At 46.4% G+C, this 6159-nt stretch overlaps 1 long non-coding RNA gene across 1 annotated transcript; it reads left to right on the plus strand.

The window, feature by feature from the left end:
- Nucleotides 1-437: 437 nt before the first annotated feature.
- On the plus strand, nucleotides 438-1947 carry LOC130213137 (uncharacterized). The gene is made up of 2 exons (XR_008835454.1): nucleotides 438-717; nucleotides 1266-1947. It is a non-coding gene; the product is annotated as an uncharacterized LOC130213137 (long non-coding RNA).
- Nucleotides 1948-6159: the final 4212 nt, after the last annotated feature.

The raw sequence follows: 6159 nt of genomic DNA on the forward strand, positions 1-6159 counted from the left end.
ACAGTTTGATATACAAGGTGCCCAGTTCCGAAACCATACGAGACGAAAGGGCCTTGAAGGTGTTGAATGACCACTTGATCCTGGCTGCATTGCATCGTAAAGAATCATCCACATTTAGAGTACGGGGCGCACTTTCCCGAAAGGGTCTCCTCCAAGGCATCCATGCCATCGGACTTGTTTGAGTCGATCAAGAGGGAGGAGGTCAAGCTCCTCGCCAGTCTCCAAAGTGGTAGTTATGTGGTCATAAGAGTACCCGATAGTGAGCCTTGTGCAGTAGTGAACTGAGTTGGGTGCACATATCCTCCTGGGCTCTGGACACCTCGGTGCTATACAGCCAAGCAAATAGCTTTATTGACTTCTGACTTCTGGGCGCTCACAGCATGCGCAGTAACGGAGGTCCAGAATATAACAGCAGTTTGGCATGACTCCATGGCTGTGTCTACTACCGCGCACTTGAGCACTTCGAGCACTGACTTTCAGTGTTCGAAGTGCGCCACTGAAAAAACCAGCAGAATTCAGTGCACTGAAAGTACCCGGATGGTGCACTGCAAACGGGCAAAAAATGTAGTGTAAAACGATGGACACTACTCGCACTAAGCGGCCGCCATCTTGGCGACGTGGCGGAAGAGGAGGAGCCCTTTCAACAGCTTCTCATTTTATTTCTAAAACAATGGCGGACAGCACAAGCGGTAGACCACGAAGCTACAGACCGTAAATGTAAGTATCAGCGGTAGTTACACATTGTACTGGTATTACAATGTACTACTAACCTGCCATTCTCACATTAGTGAGCATACCTAGGTAGCATTAGATGCCATTGGATCTGCATGGCAGTTATGATAAGCTAGTTGGGTAATCCACCACCCGGCCAGTCCGACGAAGGTGCACTTTTATCGGACACTTTTCGCTTGACGAGCGGGGGCAGGTCGGCTCCAGGCGCTTGCTCCAGCGGCAAGTCCGACGACAGATAGCTATGTCAGTCATCGGACAGTGTTAAACAACGGCTGTTCTGTTAACCAATCGAAATAGCAATTATAATAATGGATTAACAATGGATATGCTCAGTTTAATAACGGGTTAACATGACACACGCCGCCCGATAATTAATACCGTTACGATCGCTATCTAAGCTTGTCCTTCTTGAAATAATTGTAGCTTTCAATCATCGTTGTGTTTTTTTAATGTCGTGTATGTATTAATTTAAATGTAATCGTGGTCTGAGACAGAGCACTGAATGGCTATCCTCTTTCTGTTTCCTGCCCCAGAGACGTTTCCTGGAGGTGCTGGTGCTGGTCCTCTGCTGCCCTCCCGACATCTGCATCTGGCTCCAATGACCTCTGGCACCTCACATCCACCTCCAGGGCCTTTAAGAAGATGGACCGCCATCGCGTCTTCAGTATCCCGAAGGACCTCTCCTCAACACAGCACACCTGGCCTTTGACAGGCAGCAGTTGTAGCTTGGAGGTGGACAGGCTGCCTGAAGGGGGTCATGAGGCAGATGGGTTGGGACAGGCAGGGGTAGCCACCATCCCCAAGGATACAGTATCCTGGTGGAGGGGATGACTGCTCATAGAAGATGGGGCTGTTATTCAGGACCCTGGCATCATGCACTGAGCCCGGGGCCTGTCGAGCCCCTGGCCACCACCCGATAGGAGGTGGCGCTGGCAAGCCAAAAATAAAAACTAGACAGGAGATCTCGGGGCCCCAACCGTGGTCAGTCAGTGCCCAGCACAGCCATGAGGGCGTTGAATGACTCGGGTGAGCCTGAAGTCCACCCTCATGTCACTGTGGCCATCACAATACAACGCCAGCAGTGGCATTGCAACATGGATACGGCAGCGCCGCCTGGGACTGGGTGGCTGCTGTAGAGTGTGGGGAGGGGAGGGGAAGGGAAGATTATATTAATATGTCAGTCATTTTATCAATAAAATGTTGTCATTGAGGTTTTGTAGTCTTTTATTGTGTTTTCTGATTTATATTAGAATTGATGCATGTTTGTAACAACAAATTAATATGCCTGTGTGTTCAATTGCTAATTGATTCCTGTATCAGGGTGAACTTCACTACAACAGAGATGTGTATAAAAGTACAGTCAGTCAAAGTAGGCCTATTACTGTGTGAATTCAAGCAGATGATGCCTATCATTTCAGTGGATAATTCTGAAAACTAATTGGAATCTAGGGACAAACATGTACAGATTTGTCATGTTTTATTTCCATATGGTGTGTATGTGGATTGCAAAGAAGAAGGCTACTTCTGACAAAGATAATTGAGAATTTAGCATACCTAGCGAGGAGAATTTAATTGCAACTACTACATGAAGCTATGCTGTGAAGGTAAGGCAAAATCACACAATTAAATTTACATATACCATCTTGACTTCAGCCAGAAGGCGGAGGCTCCTGCCGCGATTGTGGAGGTATCGCAGTTTCCACATGGGGTGGAGAAAGGTAAACAAGGGACAACAAGAGGGCAAGAAGTGAATTCATTTGGTCACTTTAAGGGTTAGGGGATCGCAAGCAGATTTGCATACGTCACTCCCGGCTTAATTTCGCGGGTGCCGTGAACAGATTTGCGTCCGTCACTTCCGCCAAGTGGTGAACGGTTAAGTGTTCCATTTGAGACAGCACTTCATCAGCGACGCAGTACACTGCAATGCAGTGCACTGAATTGCAGTGTACTGCATTGCAGTGTACTTCGTGAAGTGTGCGGTAGTAGACACAGCCCATGTGTTTCTGCTAAAACAGAGCTTGAGCATGAGCCCGGCTGCCGGCTGCACGCCACGAGGCCCCTCAAGACGTGGTCACTCACATGGACCTCGACCTCATGCTGGTGGGGAGCAGCTCAGGGGGTTCAAGCTGCAGCGTCAGCTAGTGTCCACTCGGCTGGAGCGGGAGACGGTGAAGCTCTCATCACACGCAAAACAATAAGCGGAAACGTTATGACCTGTGGCATCTTGGTTCTTTTGCAACGTAAAGTGACTTGAGAGGGAGGAGCTAAGTACAAACATCGTACATTGCGATGGGACTTTTTTTGGCGGTAATTAAGAGAGAGTGTTGGGTAGTGACTTTAAACTGTGTATAACGACTAGATGCGGTCACCATGACGTCCCATTGGTTTGTGGACTTCGGGTTGAAGACTCAAGGTAACTTTTTTGTCCGTCGCCATCTTTGTTTGTTTTTTTAAAACCGTCGCTATCTTGGTTTTTGGGAGGTCGCCATCTTGTTTTTTTGTTTGTCGGAATTTTTTTTTTGTCTGTCGTCATCTTGGTTTTTCGACCTGTGAGATCTTGTTTTCTTTGCAACCTAAAGTGACTTGAGAGGGAGGAGCTTAAGTACAAAAACATTTTTGAGCCGTCGACATCTTGTTTTTTTTGTCCCTTGACATCTTGGTTTTTGGCCTTCGCAATGTAGTATTGTTAGCTGTCGCCATCTCGCAGCGAAGACCCCTCCGGTAAACACACAACCCTGGGATGGTCATCAGAACATCGTAGAGGCCTCTCACGATCCCGGCTCCCACGGTTTGAGCTCGTCTCCGAGGATGAACAACACGTGCCCCGTGATCCAATGACGACAATTCAGGGTTGCGAACGCGAGAAAGCCATATTTAATACCTCGAAAGGAGTAAATCGCTATCTTGAAATAAACACGAGCGCCGTTTGTTATCCGGAGATAACAAGATGATGATGATGATGATGATGAGGCAGCCACTTGATGTCTGCGATGACGAGATATAACCTCCGCATAATGGACGTGCGTTAGCAATAGCGACCGCAGACGCTCCGGGGACGAGACGCTCTTCCAGGCTGTTGCTGAGATTATCACATTAGCGTTTAGCGCCAGTCGGAGCGGTGGCATCAGAAGGGGGCTTAGCGACCCCCCTCCCCACCATATGCTCCGGTTTGATGGCTTAACACAGAAGCATTGGTATGCAACAGTGGCTGCACGCACTGCGAGGGTATCATGTGCATCTGTTTGGGCTGGGGGAGTGCACATTTAGAGAGAGAGAGAGAGAGAGAGAGAATTGGTCTTCTGTGCTTCCATTTGTCCTGCCGCTGACCTTTTTGACATTTCATTCAGATGATAAACAAACAAGCAAATCTCTCCTAATCTTTGTTTTGTTGAGAAACCGGCAGGGGGGATTATGAATCACAGTATTGGATTAAGATCACACACACACACACACACACACACAGTATCACTAACACATCCAAATTCATGGTTTCCCAGTCCGGCTGCTGGCGTGATGAGGTCACAGCTCCATGATACTCAGAGAGGGATTAGTGAATTAAAAACAGGCGTTGAGGTCTCCGTGATGTCATCTATACACACTGCGGTCCTTTTGATGGCCCGTTTCCATGGTTATGGATCAGAACGACGAGGTTCAGCTTAAACCCGATCCGAGGAACTGAACTCGCAGGTCTTTTAAAGATGAATTTATAGGACAACGCAGCAAAAGGGAAATGTGCAGAGGAGTCGACCTGGAGGTCGTTTTTTTTTTTCTTTTTTCTTCAAACGAAATTTTAACCACGCATTTGATTTCCCGTGATCTTTGCGTTGCACTTGGCAAAAGAACGGACAGCCCAGCATCCAAGAGGATTTACAGCGTGTCCATAATGGATCATTCTGCAGAGCGCCACTTACCTGCAGTGACAGCGCCCTCTTACTGGGGGGGGGGGGGGGGCATTAGGGCGCAGGACTCAAGTCAAGCCAGTCTGACTTTCATGCTTGAGACCGTTTGCATCCCGTGACAGGCCCGACAACCCCTCAAGGTTGGAAAAAGAAAACGTGGTAATAACGACCTGTCAATCACCTTGTAGCCCCGCCCCTAAAGCATCCCCTGCTTTATGGTCTGTTTGACTCTATAGGTCCATAATGTACTAAAGGATGACATCACGCTGCATAAAAGAAGACTTGAAACTAGAGATTGAGACATGAACTCACGTTAACGATGTTTACTGAGGGAATAAATGAAGAGAGGAGGAGAGTCCTCTTCAGTCCATCCATCCGAGCTACCTCGTCTGGAGTATTCCCAAAGGATTAGCACCAATGCCTTTAGACGTAGTGATGATCATTGGCGGCCGTGGATGTGGCGAGCTTCCTGGTGAATCCAGGTAAATGACACAGCCGGTCTGTGCAGCCTCGTGAAGAGGAAGAGACGTTTATAAAAGCCTGGAGGACCATCGTCATCATCACGCACTTCTGTTGTTCAGCGTCCAGCGCCTTCTCTTCCTCAAAGAGACCCACGGGACCAACCACAACGTATACACCGTGTGTGTGTGTGTGTGTGTGTGTGTGTGTGTGTGTGTGTGTGTGTGTGTGTGTGTGTGTGCTTCTCATAAATTGGCTCCGAGACTGACGCCAGGCTTCCGGGGTCTTTCCCACGGACTCCAGATGGGGCTGTTTGAATTCCGCCATTGTGCTCCCATGCTCCTCTGCAGGCATTGGTCGATGCGCCGCAGCGCGATCGTCAGTCCTGACTCGAGGCCGCGGGGTCGGTTGGAGGGACGCCTCTCGCCGTCACGAGAACGTCTTGTACCCACCGACACGTTTGGCGTTTGGATAAGTGGCGTTCCTCGAAATGTACTGAGGTAGTGGTTTATCGGCAGCATATGGCAGGTTTATTGTGATTATAATAACGTTTATTTAGATTAGCACTCGTGTTTACAATGTCCAATGGTCATGTATGAAGAAAATAAATACTTGCCAGAGCACACAAATTACATCATGTTTGAGCCTTTTCTCTAAATCTGGGGGATCTGTGGCACCGTGTTGCGGTGTTTTCAGATTCATTCATTCATTATCTATATACATACATACATATATATAGATTATTTATACATAGATATATTTACATATATTTTCATATATATATATCTATTTATATAAGTACAGATCATTTCAATATTAGATTATAATTTATATGCACATATATATATATAAATAAGAACAGATCATTTCAATATTATATGTATTATATGATCAGTTATATATATATATATATATATAAATAAAAATATATACAGTATATACTGTAAGTGTATTTATATATATTTTTTTATAAATCCTATTTTTCACTTCCTAAATCTATAAAAGTGCATTGATTACATTCTAAGCAAATTACAAATCTGCAAATATTCTTAATAAATGAACATTATCT

Source organism: Pseudoliparis swirei, chromosome 22 (genome assembly GCF_029220125.1).
Source record: "Pseudoliparis swirei isolate HS2019 ecotype Mariana Trench chromosome 22, NWPU_hadal_v1, whole genome shotgun sequence".
In the NCBI taxonomy this organism is placed as follows: domain Eukaryota; kingdom Metazoa; phylum Chordata; class Actinopteri; order Perciformes; family Liparidae; genus Pseudoliparis; species Pseudoliparis swirei.